The following is a 25,870-nucleotide window of genomic DNA, read 5'->3' as shown; positions in this document are numbered from 1 at the left end:
ATCATAAATATAATTGAAAAAGTTACATCAAAGTATATGTTTACATGTTTCAAAATCAATTACAATATGATGACAAAAATAAATTGTTGACGGTTTAACGTCCCATCCTCAAAGCGCTGAAGTTTTCCTGTTTCACTGATTTCCTGAGAATACAAGTAGTTTTGAAAAGTGTCAACAATTAAGTTGGTGAGTTCATAAGAGTTTTGTTTGGAGTAGAAACCGTTTTCCCTTTTTTTTTTAAAATCGATGAAGTTTGATTTCCAGAAAATCCAATATTTTCTTAGTTAAGTGTAAACAGAATAATTCTAAGCGATGCGTTGATGTATTCTAGATTTACCCATAGATTTCCCCTATAATTGTCCAGCCTATATAAGTTATATAAGATTTAGGTTAGATAAAACGTCGAAAATAATGGGTCCGCCCTAGGTCCACAACCAAACAAGGAACAGGAGATGAGGCGGGCACCACCAATTCCAAGTCAATCCAGACTAAATTCTTGTATGACTCAAGCATATACGCTCAACGATTATAGTTGAAGTCTAACCATATGAAAATCTATTGTGATTATAACCTATACATATCATAGTTCACCGGGGAGTAATAGGGAGTAGGGAACCTGAACTATGCATATGAATAGCTTATCAAAAGTGATGGTGATGGTGAGTGTAACCTATACATATCATAAGTGATGGTGAATGTGAATATAACCTATACATATCATAGTTCACCGGGGAGTAATAGAGATTAGTGAACCTGAACTATGCATATGAATAGCTTATCGAAAGTGATGGTGAATATAACCTATATGATGTGTTAATGTGAATATAACCTATACATATCATAGTTCACCGGGGAGTAATAGAGATTAGTGAACCTGAACTATGCATATGAATAGCTTATCGAAAGTGATGGTGAATTCCTTTCTTGTAATTTAGTTCCTAGGGTAGATGAAACATAAACTATACCTATTATAGTTTATTACTTTGTTTGTAATATGTATTTACCATAACTATACCGATTATAATCAACGCGTTCGTTTGTGGGGGTATAATGGCTTAACTATACTTATTATAGATTATCTTAATCGTCCATAGCGGCAATAACTCTTTTGTAAGTGTAAGACCTTTAATATTGTGTTTGTTATATTAATAACCCTACACTATACCTATTATAGTTTATCGATTGATTTCGTGGGAAAGAGCATAGGCCTTACTTGTCATAATTTATCACTGTTTATATTTTAATGGATAGAGCCTCGTAATATCGTGTATATATATATATATATATATATATATATATATATATATATATATATATATGTATATCTATATATATATGTCATACTTGTGAAGGTGTAAATCCATTTGTTTTCTGATGTATGTCTATGTAAGAATACAAAATATGTCATATATTGCAACTACACATAATCACATAACGATGTATACCTTGCTCAACATGTTACAAGGTGAAATGAAATTTATTGTGTTTTTCTGTTAATAACATTTTTTGTAACTGTTATTGGAAAAATTGTAGAAAGATCATAAAATGTCCAAATCAGGTTCTGTAACTTCTGAGAGTTTGGAAAATGAGTCTATTTCGTTCATAATTTTTATTATAATTTTTAATGACCTCTAACTTGGGTGAAAAAGTCCATAATCACAGACTGGTCCGGATTGATGTTTGAAATGATAGGCAGTTTTGTAAAAATCACCATAAATTGTAGAAAAATCGTATGGAGATGTGCAAGTAGTCATTTTAAAGCTAAGAAGTGGAACTACATACACCTAAAATAGTTTTGAAAACAAAAATATTTAAGATGTCCAAAACATTCCGTGAATGGAGTGAAACTTTTCTGATGAAAGCTGTTAGAAAAGTTTAGATGTGTTCTTGATGTTTTGACTTGTATTCCCCCCCAATAACTTGAGAAAACATGAAAATGTAGGGGTATGAACTCACCTTAAGTGTTTTCAGTAGATAAGTGTTGAAGAAGAGAAGTGTTCAACCCAAGAACACTTGAAGAATCGCTTGAAGATTCGAAGCTTTAACACAAATTTAATGGAGTTTGAGTAAGATACTCATGATTTGAGTGGAAATAATTGAGATAATCTTAAAGGAAATGGATTATGCTTACCAAAGGTGGAGGAAACTTTCAAGATCAGCCCTTGAATTTCGGATTTCTAAAGAGAGAAAGTGAGAGAGAGAAAGGAGTTTGATCTTCTTGTGAAATGAGAACAAATGAGAGAAAATGAGGAGAGAGGATGAATATCCAGCTCTCACAACATGGAGATGGCTTGTGTGGGAGGTAAAAAGTACAAGGTATGGTGGGGAGGAGTGTGGGTTGTCATGGAGTGGGTATGGGGGTTGCTTGCGTCATAAAATAAGGTAAAGTCAACACTCTTCTTTTTGTACTTTACCAACTCCTTTTTAAATAAGATTTTATCCTTAAAATGTGATTAAATCATTAATTTAGGGGTCTTATAATTAAAAATAAAGTTTTGGGTGAAAATCCTATGTTAAAATAATTAAAAATGGGTTTAAAACGCAAAAATACGCAAAAACGGGGTGAAAAACGTAATTTCCAGCGAGATTCTTCGGACCTAGGCCGAAACTCGGTCCCTAGGCCGAAGTTCGGTCAGCTGTGCACGGCTCGGAGGGGCTGGTCTCGGAAGCGAAGGCGCGAGCCAGAAGAAGGAGCGAGGCGAGGATCTGGTCCGAGGCTCGGTCCGAAGAGAAGCAGTCCGACGCGAAGGCAAGGGTTCGGTCCGAGGTCAGGCTAGAACCGAAGGGACTGTTGTGAACAGTAATGAACAGTACCTTCGGTTCGGATTTCCCTTCTACACAAGGTTCGGTTCGGACCTTTCTTCTTAGCATGGTTCGGTTCGGATTTCCTTCAAAGCCGGGTTCGGTTCGGATGAACAGTAACTTCGGTCCAGCTCATGAACAGTACTTTCGGTTCGGACCCTCATGAATAGTGCTTTCGGTTCGGACCCTCATGAATAGTGCTTTCGGTTCGGTTCATGAATAGTACTTTCGGTTCGGAGGGTTCGTTTCCTTAAGTCCGTTTTTCGCGTAGACTTCCGTTCTTGGGCTATTTTTCGCCAAATTCGAGGGTCGGGATGCCCCGAGTGATTATAGAAAGTTGGGAGAGATTTCGAGAGAGATTTGAGAGAGATTCCTCGTTCTCAGAGAGATTTGGGAGAGATTTGACATACTTGGAGAGATTTCACATACAAAGAGATATGTGAGAGAGATTTCACATACTTAGGGAGATTTGGGAGAGATTTGACATACTTGGAGACATTTCACATACAAAGAGATATGTGAGAGAGATTTCACATACTTAGGGAGATTTGGGAGAGATTTGACATACTTGGAGAGATTTCACATACGGAGAGATATTTGGGAGAGGTTTCACATACTTAGGGAGATTTGGGAGAGATTTGACATACTTGGAGAGATTTCACATACGGAGAGATATTTGGGAGAGATTTCACATACTTAGAGAGATTTGGGAGAGATTTGACATACTTGGAGAGATTTCATATACAAAGAGATATGTGAGAGAGATTTCACATACTTAGAGAGATTTGGGAGAGATTTGACGTACTTGGAGAGATTTCACATACTTAGAGATATGTGGGAGAGGTTTCACATACTTAGGGATATGTGGGAGAGGTTTCACATACTTAGAGATATGTGGGAGAGGTTTCACATACTTAGGGATATGTGGGAGAGGTTTCACATACTTAGAGATATGTGGGAGAGGTTTCACATACTTAGAGATATGTGGGAGAGGTTTCACATACTTAGAGATATGTGGGAGAGGTTTCACATACTTAGAGATATGTGGGAGAGGTTTCACATACTTAGAGATATGTGGGAGAGGTTTCACATACTTAGAGATATGTGGGAGAGGTTTCACATACTTAGGGATATGTGGGAGAGGTTTCACATACTTAGAGATATGTGGGAGAGGTTTCACATACTTAGAGATATGTGGGAGAGGTTTCACATACTTAGGGATATGTGGGAGAGGTTTCACATACTTAGAGATATGTGGGAGAGGTTTCACATACTTAGAGATATGTGGGAGAGGTTTCATTGGTGACCTTTTTGAGTGTCCAGCTACGCACTGCAAGGTCCGTAAACCCCGTTAAGCCTTGATTAGGGATCTTGCATACTCCCGATGAGTATGTACCATTGTTGTATTGGTTTGGCTTTCTACGTACCACCGTTTTAGGTTAAGGAGATCTAGATGTACGCACTTTTTGATTTAGGATCTCTCGTTAGAATAGAGAGTTGTTTAGGAGTTACTTATCATAAGCTCTAGCACTTACGGCAAGATGAGTTGACCGGTTTGACTTGTTGACTTTTAGTTGACTTTGACTTGACCGAACGTTGACGGTTGTCACAAATGGTAACGACATACTTGAATAAAACGAATTCAATTACTAGCTCATTGGTAACCTTGTGACTTTCCCTGATCCATGTGTGAGTCCTATGCTTCCGGTAGTATAGGCCTCTACTACAATTCACACCTACTCATACTCGTCCCAGGTATTGTCTCGCATTTTTCCAAGTTACCATACAAGAAAATCACATAACAACTTAACACATCAAATATCAAAACGAAGGTTTTATATTATTCCTTGAAATGATTACATAGGTGTTCAAGTTCACCCTAGACTATGGCTCCAACAGGCTACATCATACGATATTATGGCTACTACATCATTCGATCTTCGGATATGAAGTTCTCATCCTTGATTCCTCGCGTTGTCATCTGCTTCGTCAAGGATCATCTGAAATGCTCTTGCCTTTGGCTTTGGCGGCACATTTGGCTTGGTAGCCCCTTCTCTCTTTGGGCAGTCTTGCTTGAAGTGTCTGTGACAACTGTCAATTTTCGGTCAAGTCAAAGTCAACTAAAGTCAACAAGTCAAACCGGTCAACCCAATTGCCCGTAGGTACTAGAGTTTATCTTATGTAATTTCTAAACAACTCTCTATTCTAATGAGAGATCATAAATCGGAAAGTGCGTACATCTAGATCTCCTTAACCTAAAACGGTGGTACGTGGAGAGCCAAACCGATAAAACAATTTTACATACTCATCGGGAGTATGCAAGATCCTTAAACAAGGCTTAACGGGGCTTACGTACCCTGCATTGCGAAGCCGAACACTCACATTCATCACACATGAAACCGCTCTCAATCGTTTTCACTCTATCTCTTTGTATGAGAAATCTCTCCAAGAATGTCAAATCTCTTCCAAATCTCTCTAAGTATGTGAAATCTCTCCCAAATATCTCTTTGTATGAGAAATCTCTCCAAGAATGTCAAATCTCTCCCAAATCTCTCTAAGAATGTGAAATCTCTCACACATATCTCTTTGTATGAGAAATCTCTCTAAGAATGTCAAATCTCTTCCAAATCTCTCTAAGTATGTGAAATCTCTCCCAAATATCTCTTTGTATGAGAAATCTCTCCAAGAATGTCAAATCTCTCCCAAATCTCTCTAAGAATGTGAAATCTCTCCCACATATCTCTTTGTATGAGAAATCTCTCCAAGAATGTCAAATCTCTCCCAAATATCTCTCTGTATGTGAAATCTCTCCAAGTATGTCAAATCTCTCCCAAATCTCTCTAAGAATGTGAAATCTCTCCCACATATCTCTTTGTATGAGAAATCTCTCCAAGAATGTCAAATCTCTCCCAAATCTCTCTAAGAATATGAAATCTCTCCCAAATATCTCTCTGTATGTGAAATCTCTCCAAGTATGTCAAATCTCTCCCAAATCTCTCTAAGAAAGTGAAATCTCTCCCAAATATCTCTTTATATGTGAAATCTCTCCAAGTATGTCAAATCTCTCCCAAATCTCTCTGAATATGTGGAATCTCTCTCAAATCTCTCTCGAAATCTCTCCCAACTTTCTATAATCACTCGGGGCATTCCGACCCTCGAATTTGGCGAAAACAGCCCAAAAACGGAAGTCTACGCGAAAAACGGACTTTAGGAACCGAAACCCCTCTTAGGAACCAAAACCCCTCTTAGGAACCGAACCCTTCTGAGTCGAAGACTGCTGAACCGAACCCGAAAGGTCCTCTCGGGCTCGAACCTCGCGTGCCTCAACCGAACCCGAACGTTCGGCACATTTCGGATCTGAACCGAAACCACCTTCGCTTCTGACCCTCGCTTCTGAGCTTCGGACCGAACCCTCGGCCTAGGACCCTTCGCATCTCGCCTCTGGTTCGCATCTCGCTTCCGGCTCAGCACCAGCCACGACCGAACCTCGGCCTAGGGACCGAACCTCGGCCTAGGACCGAGAGGTCTCGCTGGGAATGCTTTTTCTCCCGGTTTTCGACTAAATTCGCGTTTTAGGCCCGTTTTTAATTGTTTTAACATGAGATTTTCACCAAAAACTTTATTTTAACATATAAGGACCCTTAACTATTAATTAATCATGTTTTTAAGGATAAAACCTTATCCAAAAGAGAGTGGGTGAAGTACAAAGGTAGAGTGTTGACTTTACTTATTTCTATGACACAAGCAACCACTCTCATACCCACTCCATGTCACTATTCACCACCAGCCCATCCCTAGTCACTTCATAGGTCCTTTCTCATTATTTTCAACTATTCTCACGTTCTTTGGGCTGGAACATCCATCCTCTCTCCTCACACTTCATTCATTCTCTCATTTTTTTACCAAGAACCACACTCCAAACTCTCACATCTTTTTCTCTCTAATTTGAGAATTTCAAGGCATACCCCAAGACTTTTCTCCTACAATTAGTAAGTATCATCATCTTTCTTATGATTATTACACATCCTCCTACTCAAAATCATAGATTGCTTACACAAACATCATCACATTCTTGTTAAATCTTCGAATCTTCAAGTGATTCTTCAAGTGTTCTTGGGTTGAACACTTCTCTTCTTAAACACTTACCTACTGAAATCACTCAAGGTGAGTTCATACCCCTACATTTTCACGTTTTCTCAAGTTTTTAGGGGGGGAATACAAGTTAAAACACCAAGAACATAACTAAACTTTTCTAACAGCCTTCATCAGAAACGTTCAACTCCATTCACGGACAGTTTTGGATGACTTAAACATTTTTGTTTTCAAAACTGTTTTAGGTGTAAGTAGTTCAAGTTCTTAGCTGTAAAATGACTACTTGCACATCTCCATACGATTTTTCTACAATTTATGGTGAATTTTACAAAACTGTCTATCATTTCAAACACCAATCCGGACCAGTCTGTGATTATGGACCTTTTCACCCAAGTTAGAGATCATTAAAAATCATGATAAAAATTATGAGTAAGCTAGACACATTTTGGGAACTCTCAGAAGTTACGGATTTAGTTTTCGACTTCATATGATTTTTCTATGGCTTTTCTAAAACAGTGCAGGAAGGTCTAATTTAGTTAACATCATATAATTTTCATAACACTTTGTATTATGTTGAGCAAAGTGTATAATAATAAATTCTAAGTATTGAATGTGTTTCTTTGTAAATTTTATCATCATAAACTGAAAATAAGTCATTCATGATAAGATTATTCATTCATTTAGAACACGTATATAAGCTATAATAAGCATAGTTTAATGGATTTCATAACACTAACGCTTTTTCATAAAAGAGTTCTTATATATTACAAACATTTTGGATAAAACTATAATAGGTATAGTTTATGATACATCACATAACACACACGTACAAAAAGGGTACATTCATACATAAAGGTTTTTACACTCACGTACACAACTCGTAAACTTGTTAACCTAAATTGTGAGACAATCTCTTTCCGTACGTCCGAGTGCGGGATATAATTCTTGTTAGTTATAATCAGAGTCTCCTGGAGGGAGAACGTGATAGTTGTGTATAGATCTATATTGGGTTTGACACCCCACACCTTGCTGCTAGCTACAGTGGGACCTGCAGGTCTACGGGTGACAAATGTCATTTCAGTTTTACGACGCCTGAGAAACGTCGTGGCAGGTTCATTTAGTCATAGTATGATTATAGCGACTCACATAGGGATATAACAATACATAGAGTTTACGGGATTTTTATAAAACTTAAATGGGTTTTATGTCGATTTTAAAATCACTTTTTATCTCAATAAGTACAGATATTACTGTACACTTTCGGTTTTGGTATTTATGACTACACATCATTTGAAACCACATTTATATCTTTAAGTATGGACAATACTTGTTATTTTCACGGTCCTGAGATTTAGGACTACATATACATAAAGTATTAACAAACATAAGAATTTACGGGAATTTCATTTAATTCAAGCGCGTTTATGTCAATTTTAAACACATATCATTTTCTATTAGTAAGAGAGGTTACTTATACATTTTGGTCTTCGGTTATAAGACTACATTACATAACTTTTATAAAGAAAATATCGTATTTTCTGGATACATATTCTATCGCTTTTACAAGGAAAATGGTTTACTTCGCCAACAAAATCTCTTATGAACTCACCAACCTTTGTGTTGACACTTTTCAAAACTACTTGTATTCTCAGGAATTCAGTGAAAACAGGAAATCAACAACGTTTTGAGGATGGGACGATAAATCGTCAAACAGTTCATTTTGTATCATAATGTAATTGATTCGAATCATGTAAACATATACCTTGGTGTAACTTTTTCAATTATATTTATGATGGTTGTATTTACTTTGAGCACTATTATACTCGTTGTTGTGATACTCTACATGAAGTCCTCCACCCTCAGACGTTTCCGCCATCCTTGGTTTGGGGGTGTGACAGTGTCCCTCTTCGCCACACTTAAAGCAAACTTCTTTCTTGGTTGTGCATTCGCTGGCGTAATGACCAGTCTTCCCTCATTTAAAGCAGGTCATCTCTTTAGAGCATTTCCCGATGTGCTTCTTTCTGCACTTGTCACACCATTGCGTTCCTTCTTCGAAGTTCTTTGAAGCATACTTCGAGAATTTTCCCTTCTCTTCAGACCTTGAAGATCCTTCAAACATTCTCTTCTTGCCAACCTCCATCTTGCTGGCGGCTCTTCCCTTGATCATATCTTCAACAGACTTGGCAGCCCAGATAGCTGCCTCCAGAGTAGGTGCTTGACGTACTGGTACCGCATACTCCTAGGGAAGTCCCTTTGCGTACTTGTCAACTTTTGTCAGCTCGTTTGGGACAAGGCACAAAGCAAACTCCATTTTGTCCGTGAAGTTGTTGGTGTATTCATCGATGGACAAGCTTCCTTTCTTCAAAGTTAGGAATTGGTTCTCTAGCTCGAGCAGGTTTTGGGTTGAGCAGTACTCACGTTTGAATTGCACCAAAAACTCTGCCCATGTTAGTTGCAGGGGCTCATTGGGGCTTAAAGTCTTCCTCAGGGTGTTCCACTAGCGAACAACGCCTCCTCTGAATTGTCGTACTGCAAACATGGTTTGTAGCTTGCCTTTGCAACCACATGTCATGAAGGCTAATTCCATTTCTGAGATCCAATCCATGACTCCAGTCGGATCTTCCTTCCTAGTGAAAGTCGATGGCTTGCAAGTTAGAAAATCTTTGTACTTGCATCCATTCTTCTTGACTCCTTCATCTTGATTGTTCCTCCTAATCACCGGTGGATCAGCTTGACCAACGGTCCTGCTGTCGTTCCCTTCCTCAGAATGCCCGTCATTCAGCTCGGGCTGTTCAATAGGCATCGTAAGTTCCTCTCGAGTTTGTTGAAGTAAACGCCTTGTTTCCTCCATTTGACGATCCAACATCATCTGGATCAACGCTTGAACTCCGGCCATCGTGATTGACTTAGGAGCGGCTACTACAACAGGTATTTGCTCAATCATTGGGGGCTGATCTCGGTTCCCATTTACATTCACGTTTCTGCTACGGGTCCTTGCCATCCTGCTCTATGCACCGAATAAGGTGAATCTAGATCTTTATTTAGGATTGACGTTTAAATCATCCTTATCACTCCAAAACGTTTATATGCTAGTTCTAATATCGTAGTTAAACGCTTAGAATCCTAAACATATAAGGTTTCCAGATGCGGTCGGCAATAGACCATAGATCCGAACAACTAACAGCATATCAAGCACAAACATTTAGCACATACAACCATTTTAGGCACAATTCCTAAAATAAGCTAGTGCTCACACCTCACAATCATCGCTTAGCATTCTAAGTTTAAGTCTACAAATAAATCCATATTCCTAGCTCGCTTAAACTAATTCTCTGATACCAACTGTGACATCCCCATTTTAACGGCCAGAAAAGACCGATTTTGTTTATGCTTTATAAAAATCAGAGTACCTCTTTTAATAAATATGTTGCGGAACTTGTTCCTAGTAAAACATGATAAATAAGTTATCAAAGCATTTCCGACGAAAAGTATTTTTATTCATTATAAAACATTTGGGATGTCATCGCCAATACAGAAACATAAGCATAAACAAACCTTACATTCATTATCACTAGTGATCTACATCTCTTTTTAAACTCTCAATGTAATGTGACTTCATATCAACACCTGTGATATAAATAAATTGAGTGAGTCAGGTTGGAAAACCTGGTGAGTACATAGGGATTTCAATCCCACAATGTTATATATATATATATATATATATATATATATATATATATATATATATATATATATTCACACAATATACGATTTCCCCATATATATAATCAAGTCTTACCCCACCCCGTCAGTCCTCACAACGAGACTATCCATACTCACGGACCTTAAATTTTACCTCTTACTCCGGATCTAATCCATTCTCTCGAGTCCTTGATTGTACCTATTCCATACTCTTGGATGAGGGACAATTGGTCTGTGTCTAAATCAATGCTCCCGGATTAATGACAGATGACTATGTCCTGTCCATACTCCCGGACTAAGGACAACTGACTATGTTTTAATCCATACTCCCGGATTAAGGACAACTGACTATATCTTAATCCATACTCTCGAATTAACGACAGTTGACTGAGTCCAATCCATACTCTCGGACTAGGGACTAATGACTATGTCTAATCCGTGCTTCTGGATCAATGAAATGTTTAAGGGTTCTATTCCTCGTATATATCTCACTCGTACTCATAAGGAGATACTACCCAAAGACCCTCATAACAAATTTTAGGTTTACTCATTAACCTAAATCATTATAAATAATCGGGTATGTTCTTTAACATGTAATTCAGACAACATCAAATAATTCGCACATAAACATATATTTAATACGTTCAATCAATATTTGTATTAAAATCATGTTCATGAAAGGGACTATGCACTCACTTAATTAGGTGGTGACTCGGCACTCGGACAGCATTACGTTACTCTTAAAATAATATTCCTCAACAAAACCTAGTATCAATAACACTAGGGTTTAGTCTAACATTAACCGCGACTAATTAATAGTCTAGCTATTATTACTATTATATAAGCATTAAACAATACTTATATAGCCCATAATAATAGCCCAAATATTTATTATAAGTTCCTAATAACGTTACTATAATTAAATAACAACTATATTAAAAATAGTGTAGGCGTAGCTCACTTACAGTGGGTTTTTCTCAAAACCGTGCGCCGCTGGAGCAGCGTTACCGAGTCGAAAGGCTCTTCTTCTCGAAGCCTCTGGGCACTCCGGGGCTTCCGCCTCGTGCTAGGGAGGTTCCCTAGGCTTTCGGGGGGTTTCGGGGGGTTTCGAGGCTAGAGAGAAGTTCTAGAGAGAGAGGGAAGTGAGGGGAGGTGTGAGGAATGAATGGAGGCCTCACCACTTATTTATAGGGGCTGGAGGAAGGTTCACGTTGTGAATTTTTAATATTCACGTTGTGAGCCAGGCTGGCTACAGCCAGGCGTAGCCTGGTGCTGACACGTGACATCGCACACAGGGTGGAAATCATCCGATTTTCAAAAATTCATAAATCTCGCATACGAGCTCCGTTTTTGACATTCTTTATATCCACGTGTAGGTAAAAACAAGATCTACAACTTTCATTTAGACTTCATCGGCTAATTCTCGACCGATCTTAAATTTAACAGTAGGAGGAGATTAGACTGTTAAATGACGACGAAGAATTTGTAACTCCCCCATACGGACTCTGTTTCGTCTGTCTTTTTACTGTTGAGTTCCTATTAATGAGATCTTCAACTCTCATTTAGGTCGCATAAGCCAAAAACCGCCCGAATTAAAATTCGAGTTTCGGGTCGTGCACTACTATGCAAAATCTTAGAAAATTCATAACTTCCTCATACGAATTCAGATTTGGGCGTTCTTTTTATGGATGTTCTTGGTTTAACATATTCTACAACTTTCATTTAGATCGCCAATGCTAAAAATCACTGTATCGTAAATTCACTATTTACGTCTCCCGGTGTCGTGCCGGTTTTGCCGTAAAACTTCGACGAGCCATAACTTCTTTGTTATAACTCGGATTTCGGCGTTTTTTATATGTACGTAACCCTTGAGACATATTATATAGCTAAGTTAAGATTATTTATTCTAAATAATCTTTTGTTGAAAAGTCGTTTTCGACCCCTATTATCTTTAAATTGACTAGCCCGGATCTACGGGCGTTACAGACATTGCCACCTCAATCTTAGCAAAATCGATCAGATTACCATTCGATTGACGAGGCTCCTTACAAACTGAACTTCGCGCAACCAAAATGTGCATTTGAAGTGTTATCTACAACGTCATCCTTATCTAAAGCTTCAAGAATCCCTTACAGATGGTCAAACAACTCCCCAGGTAATCCCAATATAGAAATAGAACTCTTTTACCTAGAATAGAACATCTCTCCACTACCTTATGATAGTTACCCCTTTTTACATCCTCTCTCCGCTTGTCACTCCAAATGTGGCTCTCTACACCCGTTGATCGAATAACACAACCCTGAATTCCCAGTCTGTCATTGGCGCTCAGTTACACACAAGTATCCCTTCTTCTGAAGAACCTGTAGCCCGACCTTTAGAACCAATTCGTCGATCTACAATGTAACCAATTGATCTTCTCTATCTAAGCCATACCTCCAATATGTGGCTTAGTCTTCATCTCGGCCAATGAATTCAAAGAACAGTCGAGTCTTGAACATTCCCATGATGTAAGACGGAAGCGATTCATCATGAACAGAATGATACCTCCATGTGGAAAAAGATGATGCGGGGAACACCCTCCCTTTGTTATATGTATTGAATGACACACATCGGATCCCTTCACCGTCAAACATGGGAGGTTGGAGTAACATAACCACTTCGTAATGAAAAACATCGCACGCCATCAACCAACCACCCATCCTTAGGTCAATCATCATATTCTTCCTACATGAGTCCTTAGAATCAAACTCTCGCTACATATAACAATGTCTTCGACACCTTAAGATCAACTAGCTCGTATAGATCCGTACCCTTCAAGTCTTAGCTGTCATGGCCACTTGGGCCTGAAAAAGCACTAACTTTACCCTCATCCAGAGAAACCATAACCAAAAGTACGAAAACATGAGGACAGGCTATAACTAACCCTAGTCTTATACCATCCTCTCTACCAATGACTAGTTCTCTAGCTACCTTGTGACTTTTTCCTGATCCTCGTATAGATCCTATGCTTCCAGTAGTACGGGCCCACACTACCTTCCTTACCTATCCGTATTTGTTTAAGGAATCATCCCAAACTTTTAGGTCATTACACTCGATCACAACCAGGTGTACTAAGACACACCTGTACGCTTAAATGATCTGCAATCTTCGCTTCCTATATTTTCACCCTAGGACTCTTCTCACACATATGCATGCATTAGCTTACCATAACACCTTACATATGTCACTAAGAATTGCACCATACCTTGAAATACCGTTGGAAATAATTTTTATCAATATTAACCAACCAACATATGAATACCAACTACACACAACTTGAAATAGGTATCCTTCGACTGAGAGATCCAACACTAAAACAGTTGGACTCAAACAAGAGCTACGCAATAGGACAAATCAGACAATCTGGAACAATCTGATCCTAGGTGCATGTAATCCTAACGTAGTCATATAATAGTTAAATAATATCAATATAGGTTTCAAATAGCACAAAACAAGCAACTGTCAAACAATCAGTCAACCAATATATACCTACGATATAAGGCATCCCAAATATCAGGAAACTCTAACATGCAATTCCTGAAAGATCCTTTCCCTATCAAGTATTATGCATTTCTAACAATTCTCATATCAAAAGATATATAACCAGTATGGATATTGTGGGAGACCACTTTGTTGAGCTCCAGCTGAATGTACACAACACATCTTCCTTCCGTCCTTTAAGTTCATTACTTTTGGAAAAAAGTTTATAAATATTTATCAAATCCTTAGTTTGAGTTTTGAATCACAAAAGTGTTCATCCAAAGCGCTCAAACCTCGGCTCTGATACCAACTTGTAACGTCCCAAAATCCATAGTAAAAATTTTCATTTTTTAAAGAGAAAAAACACCCATTTTGATGCAATTACTTTTGAGTCAAACGATTTATTCATAAATCATAACACAAAATCATAGTATAAGAAAAACATTGCAGAATCTCAAATCATAAAACAACTGATGTGCTTGTGTATAGTCCCGCCTTCACCATCCGATAAGTACCTGAAAAATATTTAGTCCATAATTGGAAGCCACAGCTTAGTGAATTGCCCCAAAATACCCCATACAACAATACACATATAATACATGCACAAATCAGCCTTCGACCTACCTGGACTGCCTTGCAAGGCCTTTACAATGCCTAGACCGCTCTATTGTGCCTATAGTCTGCTGGACCGCCTTTTAAGGCCTACAATAGTTGGACCTCTCCCTTGGGCCTACATTCGGACTAGACCACCTCGCCAGGACTACAATAAAATAGGACCTCCTGAGTATCTTGGCTTACAACAAATAGCATGACCACCTCAACCTGACAACAATATGTCGACACATGCAAACAAATAAACAAGGGGAAATTTCGTGTATACCCTTATTAAGCTGTAAAATATCATATTTACCCGACATTAAATCTAAATATCATATATATCCTTCTTAACATTTAAAATATCATATTTTCCCAAATTTAATTTTTAATGATTTTTAAAATGTTTTTAATCAGTTTTATATTTTATAATCATTTTAATTTAAAAACATAATGCCAATTGACTAATTTGTCCTTCAATACTAAAAACCCTTTTGCAAACTTGGATCGACTATAATTGACCCAACTATCTAACTCTTTTGCTGATCACGTATCTGGAAGGATACGAAATCCATTGCTCATTGCGCTAACTAACTGCAATGCACATGGCGCAGACGTTCACAAGGGATTATCGATCACAACTTCATTGTGCTGTCGCATCGTCCTTCCGTAATCGCATCTTCCTTCCGACCGTAACACACAACATCCTTCTTCCTCCCCCACTGTTGTCGCACACTCACATCATCACATTAGGTAAAATTGACTTCAACCTATTCCTAATTTCCATCACTTCAATTTCGATTTTAGGGTTCCTAGTTTCAATTGTTCAAATTCTTTTTACAATCAACTTAGTTATGTTGTATTTGATAGCTTATTGCTGGACACAATTTTGGGAAACTGTTTTGTAGATGGATTGATACATAGAGATGAAAATGCAGTATACAATTGCTTACGTGCTTATGCTTCTGTGGACTATACCCAAAATGCAGAAGAGATATTCAGATCAACAGTGGTGGCACCATTATTTCAGAAAGGGACTCCTTACACTTCATCTCGAGTGGTTGGTGGGTTCACTGGTGATGAGCTTGAAGATGACTACAAATAAATCAAGAATCATATTGCTCAAGATTGTACATTTTTGTTGGAGATTTCTTCTACAGGTATATGCTCATTCTTTATTCCTGTTTTCTATACCATCAACAATATAAGGAGATTTTTACTACATGATTTGGGCATTATTGTTGTGTTTGAACTTTGATGGTATGTAATTGTCCTTTACTATTGCAGAAAATTGTTGTTTGCATGTATTTAGCTTTCTTGTGAACTCATTTATTATGGAGGTTCTTTAGGCAAATCAGCAGGAAAGCCAGGGGCTTTTTCGCCTGGAAGACCTACAGATTTCTTGAAAAACTACAAGTCAAGTCTTGGTTTTTTGGCTGATTTAGAAGGTAATAGAATAAATTCTTATTTCATGTATTGGAATGTAATAACTCATTCCATTACCTTGCTTATTCCATCCCATTCCATTCTTTTGTCATTCAATTCCATTTGTTCATTAGATTCTGCATTTGTTGGTTCCAGTCTACTTCCAATTCTGAAGTTGTTTGTTATGTACAGTTAGAGATGTAAATGAATTTTAAATTGGTAGATAAAGAAAAAAAATTATTATTTTACAAAATTAAACTTTATTCAGTTAATAACTTATTGTTTTGTTGTGTTTTGCAGATAATTCATGATTTAGATCATCTAACGACAGATTAATAAGAAAGAAATGAGAAATGTAGTGATTAATAAGAAAGTGGTCAGGCTTTTGTAGAGGAGTTACACGAGCAGACGAAGTCTTTTTGCGTCTAGTCCTTCTTTCCAAATCGATCGAGTGAATGTATTCGTATAGAGGATGCCCTTTATGTTAATATAGTCTTTTTAGTTGTTAATATAGTCTTTTTAGTAGTTTGATGCAACTTGTTAGGAGCATGTAATGTAATGTATGAAATACATCTCTGATATTGTAATAGATGATGTGTAAGTACGATGCTATTAATTACAATAGCCCATGTTTTTATCTTTGTACTGTTTAATAACACTACTTACATGTTTGGTCCTTGTTGTTTTGAATTTGGCATTAATTACAATTTGGTCCTGTTGCTTTTAGTTTTGCAATAATTACAGTTTGTTCATTTTTGGTTTTAATTTTGCAATACTTACAGTTTGGTCCATGTTATTTTAAAATTTTCATTAATTACATTTTGGTGCATGTTGTTTTTAATTTAGCAATAATTACAGTATAGTCCCTGTCTTTTTTTTAAAAAATTTTGCTTTAGTTACAGTTTGGTCCCTGTTGTTTTAAATTTTAGCAACATACTTTATGGACAAATCTTTTTAACAACATAGTTTGTAAACATACGTATTTGTAGCAACATACTTTGTAGAAAAACAATTTTACCATCCTACTTTCTAAACAAACTATTTCTAGCAACGTACTTTTTAGAAAAACCTATTTAGCATCATCTTACAACTTGTAATCAATAAAAATAAGAAAATTCTTAAATGAACCAACTATTGTCATCAATTTTTTTCACATGGACCCTGAAACTCCTAAGCTACCACCAGATTTTGTTTTCTTTCCACGTTTCCTAAAATAAATAAAAACAATATTAGCATTGTATATGTTTTGATATCTATTTATAAAATAGGGATAAAATAAGACAAAATAAATGTAATTCACGGTGTCCATACTCACCACATCGCGAACACTTGTGCCTTCTTTTAGGCTCATCCGAGGGTTTAATTCTATTTTTTTTGGGTCTTCCAGGCGGTCTTTTCATGAGAGGTGGGTAAATTTTCTCCCTATCTTTTTTAATCCATTGATCCTTTCCGGGCATCAGAGTAATTTTGAAAGCATATGCTTCTTTAAATTTCTCTATACTAAAATATTGATCAACATATTGGTCCTAATTAGCATCCCTTGTAAAAGCAATAAAAGCCGCTGCATGTACACATGGAATGCCCGTAACTTGCCACACTCGATAGCCACATTTTCTTTTGTCAAGGTTGACTTCCCAGCGCGTTCCCTTGAACTTCATCTCAGCTTGATTATCACCGCTTCTACATACTTCATATTCACCCAAGTTCTACATGAAAGATAAAAAAAACATATATTATTGAGATCTATATGCATCATCTAAAACTCGAAAGTCAATGATCAAAAGTCCATAAGTTGGTGGCCACGTTGTGGCTAAGCATTTTCCACGTCGTGGTGACTTCACGACAAAACAGTCATAAGGACCACCTAACGCCATGTTGTAGAGGCTAAATCTCTATGTTGAGGGAACTGTCCTGACCAACTTAAAACATTAAGTTCATTATCCTTCAAGTAGCTCATTTATACTCTCTAGAAGGCCTTATTACATTCCAACCATCATCAAATCATTGATTTTTAGGCATGCATGTCCAATGCATGCTTGTGCCGAAGATATCTCAAAACGGAGGAAATGGGACCCAAAACCCCATGTATAACATCAAGACTTAATTAAACACCAAATCTGGAACATATGTCCATGAAGGAGACCCTAAGGATCCATTTAGTTGCCAACTTTATGGAGTCCAATCATTCAAACTATAGTAATCAACGTATAACACTAGGAAGACAACATCACTCCCACTAGCTCTGATAGTAAAGATATATGCTTTGACTTTCTTGTGAAAGAACAAATTCTATCATCATGACGTTTGTTTAAGTCCATAGATGGACATTTCAGGCTTACACCCTTTATTTGTATATTTGGCATGTTCAAACCCTTTAGGTTGTGTCATGTACGCATCGTATGAAAGTTCCCACTTAGGAAAGTTGTTTTAACATCATTTTTGTATCCCATAATCATGTTAAGAAATTATAGCAAGAACTATCTTAATAAACATCATCTTGGCTACTAGTGATAATATTTCCTCATTATTAATGACTTTGGTTCGAGTGAAACCTTTTGAACTAGTCTAGCCTTGAAAGTGTGCATATTCCTATCCATGCCAATCTTGTTCTTGAAGATCCATTTATAGCCTACTATCTTAATATCAGGTACTGGTTCAATCAAATTCCAAAGTTGGTTGTTTGTCATGGATTGAATTTCGTTGTGCATTGCCTCTTTCCGCCTGCAGTCTCAGGGCCCGCTATAGCTTTCTTGTAGTTAGTTCGTTCTTCCATATTGACCAATGTCCAATCACTGATCAATGTTTCTCCGTCTATATTTATATGGAGACCATAAAACTCGAGAAGTTGGCCATCCCTACTAGATCTTTGAAGACCTAATGGAATGTCATTTGGTTCAACATGTTTTTCAACCTTTGGCTGTGAGCTAGTGCCAGCTATAGGTTTGTTGGAGGTTGACTCTTGTAATTCCTCAAGGTTAATTACCCCTACTAACTCCTTAAGATATAAGTTCTCTCTCTCTCTCTCTCTCTCTCTCTCTCTCAAGGAACATTCCTTTTTGGGCTACAAACACCAATTTTTCACTAGGTCTATAAAACAAATATCCACAACATTTTTTGTGGATAGTCGAAAAAATGATACTTCTTAGATCGGGATTTGAGTTTGTCTTGGGTTTTGATCCGAATGAAAACCTCACAACCGCATGGCTTGATGTTATTAAGTGATGGAAGTTTTCCAGTCCATATCTCATGAGGTGTCTTCAGAACCTTCTTAGTTAGGACAAGATTTAAGATAAGGTCTAATGTTTGAATTGCATACCCCTAAAACATAATTGGTAATGAAGCCCGAATCATCATAGATCGAACCATATCCAACAAGGTTCGATTTTTCCTTTCAGAAACACCATCTAATTATGGTGTCCTTATATTAGCTAATTGTGAAGCTATTCCATAATTTCTAAGAAAGTCATAGAAATTGATATTAAGGTATTCCCCTCCCCTATCGGACGAGAGAACCTTTATCTTCCTACCTAATTGATTATTTGCTTCATTTTGATACTCTTTGAACTATTCAAAAGTATACTACTTATGTTTAATCAGAAAACCATAACGATATCTTCATAAATCATTAGAAAATGTAGCTTAGTAGTATTTACCATCCCTTATGGAGGATTTAAAGGCCCTACACCCATCTGTGTGTATGAGATCCAATAATCCTTTAGCTCTTTCACATGTTCCTAGGAATAGTGACTTAGTTGTCTTTCCTAACAAAACATATTGGTAAACATCATCCTATTTGAGGTCAAATAATACAAAGATTCCTTCCAATTGGAGCATTGTGATGCGCTTCTTATTTGTGTGGCCAACTCACAAATGGCATAAGCACAATTTGTCTAAACTATTTGAATAATCAGTATTTAAGTTAACATTGCTACTATCATTAGGAACAAAAATAATACTTTCAAACACACCATTGTGAGAAGAAACCTTAAACATTAAACAACCACCTTTATAAACTAGAATATCACCCTTTTCATTGTCATATGAAAACTAAAAACCTTGTTTATATAATGCATGAAATGAAAAATTGTTTCTAGATATCTCTAAAGAGTAAAAACAATTAACTAAACTAATAAAAAAAATCCCTACTAAGCTTTACCTCAAACTCTCCAACCATCAAGATAGGCAACGCTTGCCTATTCCCTAGGATTAGATTCATTTCTCCATGCTTAAGCTTCCTTCTTGCCTTTAGTACCTGCAAAACACTGATCATATGTGAGTGCCACATGCAGTATCAAGAACACATGAGTTAGATGTTGTAGTGTTATGAATTTCGATCATATAAGTACCTAGATTAAATCCAATCACTTAAACCTTTTCATACTTCAAGTACTTCAGGCAGCTTCATTTCTAATGCCCCTTGACGAAACAACAGAAACACATTGCTTCTTTTGGATCACTCACCAATGGAAATGATGTATCTCCTTGTCCCTTATTTCCACTTTGGGAATATATTCAAGTTTCCCTTCAAGGTCTTTACACAAGCTTTAGTTATTTGGAGGAGATTTTAGATCTCCTTCAATGTCTTGTCCAAACTATTCAAATGATAACTCATGATGAAATTATCATAAGAACATAGGAGAGAACCTATCATAAGATCCAATTATAGGTTCTTACTCACGACAACATCAAGGTTCTCGATTCGATCTATGTTTCCCTTCATGGGTTGAACATGAGAACATACCGATCCCCTTCTTTGAGTTTGAATGATTTTAGGGATATGACAACCTCAAATAGTTAGCCCACCACTAAGCTTCTCTCGATATAGAACATAAATGTGGGAAAAGTTTGGAGTGGTGGGAGGATGAGGAGGAAGAGGAAGACTATTGACACACGACATCTACAAAACGAGAGAGATAGTTTAGTTTGTTAAAATTATCCTTAAATAATTCCTTAATTTATTTTAAGCATAAGATCTACATTTTAGATTCGTTTTATAAAGAGGGATACCACAATCATATCAGAAATTTATTTTTGGTAGGTAATGCATTTTAATCTTGGATATGTACATCCTCTATTTGTGTCTTGGATACCAAGGTATCATAAATAAGATGGTGAATCAACCATGCAATAATACGTGACACTCTATTATGTCATGTTTCTCTAATTGACTAGTCAGTTAACCACAAAAGCTCCATTAACAAGCCATAACCACAAGTGTCACATCATTTTCTACTTATGTCACAAATTTATGGGTCATTTAACCATACCCGCTCCATAAACTGACAATAATGAATAGTATGCATTAATCATGAGTTAGAAACTATTCACATTCTTCTTAAAATAACTAAGAATGGGAATTTTGTTTTAGTACTAGTATTATGTTATACTTTTAACAAGACCTTTCCCTATTAAACCCTTTCGGCTAATAACAATTCACCACAAAAAGAAGCGATGAGTGCAAAGGACACTCATTCAAGGATCATTTTATAGGTTGTTTCCTTCTGCCTCTCTTATAACATGGATTCATGAATGAGTTGTATTCTTAGTTCAACGAACGATCATTTCTTTGTCATCTGAGGACACATGTCATCTTGATATGCTATATATATATATATATATATATATATATAATGATGTGTTTAAAATATTTACGATTTAATCACCTTATCTTTAATTAATTATTAATTAATTAATTTCAAATCGATAATTACTAGATTCAAATCAATTTGGCATATTTATCTTCATCATTTAATTATTCAATTGTAAATAGTTTAGATAATAATTTTTACTATATATAAATCCTAAATTCAAAGATTCACCTAAAAAACCCGAAACCTCAAAAATCAGGCCTAGTGCGTTGCGTCCTATGATTAAACTGTTGGATTGGTGTCTAAGTCCATAACTATTTTGGTATGTACTTGACCCGATGGTGCATGGTCCTTTTGGGTTGCCTTCACCAAAGCAACTTGATTGGAGAAATAAATAAAGAGAGAGGTTATTATGATTTATTAATATGTTATAAGAATAATATATTAAAGGAGAAATCATATTTGTTTAATTAATATTGGTCAATAATTAATTAAGAATTAATTTTGTGATCAAGTGTAATTAATTAAACTAGTGGGGCTGAATTGTAATTATGTGATAGTTACAAAATAGGGCAATGGTTATCCTTGTTAAAGGATGGACGAATTCAAGGATAAGGATATCCTTAAAATCGTCCAAGGTCCAAAAGATAGGGATTTTCAAGGCTTATCTTATGGTTGCTTGATGGGCAAGTAACTAGATAAGGATGAGGACTAAAACCCTAATCCTAACCCTATATAAAGACCCCAAGGCTCATGAATTTGTCTATGCCTTCCCAAGAGGTCCTAGAAACGAATTCAATACCTCCCCTCTCTCCTTATACCTTCTCCACTTGCTTATGGTGTTTGTAAGCCATTAGAGGAGTGACACTTGTGACTCTAAGCCTTCCAAAGTCAATTCAAGGAGGAATTGGGATTGTTATTGCTACATAACAATCAAGGTAATATCATAAACCTAATTATATGTTAATATTGATTTCCATATGCTAGAATTAGGGTTTATAGTCTTGGATTCAAAGCATGTACAATAGAGAAACCTAGATCCAAGCATTAGGGTTTGTATAAGCACATAGGATGTCTTATGACCAAAACCCATCATAAACAAGTTTCTTCAAATTTTGTTAGTTTTAGTTTTAAACACTCATAACTAAAACCTAATGGCTCTGATACAATTTTTGGATTTTCTATGCAACTTTACACCAGATTTAGGCAACAAAAGCATTCAAAAAGAATCCTAAGTGTACATACACCATAGACTAGGTTTTTACTATTATGGGAACATACTTTCAAAACTATGAAAACAAACTAACCAAAGAATAGAACACCAACCTTACAAGTATAATAGTATATATTTGTGTCCACTTAAAGATCACGAACACTAGTGTTGCTCCTTGGAAGTTCTAGCACCCAAAATAGAAATGCCTCTAATAGTTTACACCCAAAAGACTAAAATTAGAAAGTTTTAGAGAAAGAGAGAGAGAGAGAGAGAGAGAGAGAGAGAGAGAGGTGAGTTGATAATCGAAATCTTCAATCTTTCTGGATGCTGAGGTGCAAAAAAATATGATGGCCTAGTGGGGTCTTTATATAGTTGTGGTGTTTAACAGATAACCTGGATTTGAATCAATTAAATAATAATATTTAATTCCGATTCAAATATGTGGATTATCTTTTACTTGGATTGATTCTAGAGCACTCTTAAGAGTCTCTCAAAACCATCCTCATGATAAGGGCTCCAAAATTTTCCAATTTATCAACTATTTAAGAATTAACATTCACTCCCTATACCTCCAGATTAATTCTAATTAATCATAAGTTAAATATTATTAATTTCGATTAGTTTCTAATTAACTTCTAAAAATTTTGTTAACTTGTAATAAATCATTTTTGTATTTATCTCACTCACTAAATTTATTTCAAACTTTTTTTTAGCTCCCGATGGCAACCTAAAAAGGACTTTTTCATTATTCCAAAGTTATACCAATTAGGTTATTACATTTGACACCTATTTCCAATACTCATAAACTTAGATGTGTAAATGTTTGTAAAATTAGTTTACTTCAAAATATAATCTTATTATGAAACCAATCTAATGTTTGCTGCTCTTGAACAATTAATAAATAGTTCTGAATTTTAATAACTAATTAACCAGAATAATCTAACCCTAATTCAGGTGGCCAACATAAACTAAGTCAAAACCAATCATTAATTGACAACAAAAATGAGTTTACTGGATTGAATCACACATCAAAGCCAAGCCTAATGATTAACTATAAAAGAAGATGAGTCTTTGCGAAACATAATTCTAGGGTTTTTAGCTAGACATGACTAAAAACGAATCAAAATAGTAAATCTAATGTCTAGAAAATAAATCTTACTAAAGTAAACAAACATTTCAAATCACAATTTTTGGATCTTCGTAAAACGTCGTCAAATCATCTAAAAGTTGTTACGAGCTCTAAATATCATTAGGGTTTTCAATAAGGGGGGTAAGGGATGTATTTACAGGTTTAGTAGAAGCCAAATAAGGATTAACTATGAAAAAGCATGTTGGGCATGTTTAATTAACTATAATTCTATTTCGAGATATTTTCTTGAGAACACGCCCCGTGTAAGCAGAAACAAGGTAATGTGAAGGTGTCTAGGTATCTATAAATCCAAATAATCATAAAATTTCACTTGGGAGTGGGACACAACCTATGTCATGTGAGACACAACAGTGTCAAGGCTTCAAGGACTCCAAATTCATAAAAGTACCAAAAATTGTTGGGGATTTTAGTGTTATCAACACATTCTAGTGTAGTTATTATTAATATTGAGATATGTTGAGTTCTATTTGCTCATGAAGACTAGAGGCGTGGGGTGGAAACTCGGGGTGATAATTGTGAACACGGGAATACGGGGTCTGAGGGCAGCGCTCTTGGGTACGAGATTCTAAGCGGCAGCGCCCCTGGCGGGGTCAAGGGGAAGCAACACCAGTAGGGTCTAAGTGGTAGTTCCCCTGGCCGTTGTGACATCATAATGATGTAAGATTCGATTATATCTAAATAACCATATTTCTAACCAACATTCTGGTTCCAAAACTACATGTAACTACCATTAACTTCTTTTCGCCCCCAGTATCAGCACATATTGCATGCTCAAGAAAACAGGTTACATTCTCTACATACGAAACCCACTCATCTAATTTTCTCTCTATCTCTTCAGGAACACAAAAAAACAAGGTATTTTACTGTGTTTTAGATTTTGAAATGTCCTGATTTCCAAATTGTATCTATTGGATTTTCCAAAATTGAGTTTCATGATGCCCTATGCATAAGTGTCGAAATAACAGATTTTGGAAGTGATTGCAATCACGATCCTAGAAATTATCCAAGTTATATTGATATAATTAAGACCCCAAAACTCTAAAAAAAATCACCCTATAAGAATTCATAGGTGGGACACGACCATTGTCAGAGGGAACATGGCTATGTCAGGGTTTTATTTTCTGTATTCAAAACTTCAATCCATGTTGCTTACTTGCTTCCTTCTAGCTTAAAATTCTATTTCATTTTATACAAGGTAAAAGATAATATGAGGAATGTAGTTTGATGAAGATAGTGAAGGTTCTAGATATCTCAAAAGAAGTTTCTTCAAAAATGCTTTTGAAAAGTTTAATACAAGGTAATCAGGGGTAACAAAGATGAATATAAATTTATATTTGTTGGTTTTCCTTTGGTGAATCCAAATGATATGATAAAACTTATGAACATTTTAACTTTTATTGATTAGAAAGCCCTTTCTGCTATAAACTATAATATGTATTAAACTATTCTTAAATATATGAGATCTTCGTGGATTTTTAGTCCATATACGAAGTTAAAAGATATTTCAAAATATAAAGATGGTGAGATCATGACTAATCCTATATGGGGAGCGATGTATTTGGTAAAAAAAATAAGGGGACTTTAACAAAATCGTTCTCCAAAGTCGATCATAAAGAAAGATTTCCAACAACAGTTTAAAATATGATTCTTGGATTACAACTTGTGATGCTAGTTTAGACTAGGATAGAAAAGGTATCGTGGAGCATCTGAAATTGTTGCTAGCTATTTGGAAGGCCAGGCTAAGCATTGCCCACTTTATTAAATCCTTTGAGATATTGGGGACTT

The sequence above is a fragment of the Lactuca serriola genome, chromosome 5 (assembly GCF_051521515.1).
Source record: "Lactuca serriola cultivar US96UC23 chromosome 5, Lser_US96UC23_V15, whole genome shotgun sequence".
In the NCBI taxonomy this organism is placed as follows: domain Eukaryota; kingdom Viridiplantae; phylum Streptophyta; class Magnoliopsida; order Asterales; family Asteraceae; genus Lactuca; species Lactuca serriola.
This window is presented reverse-complemented; position numbering follows the sequence as displayed.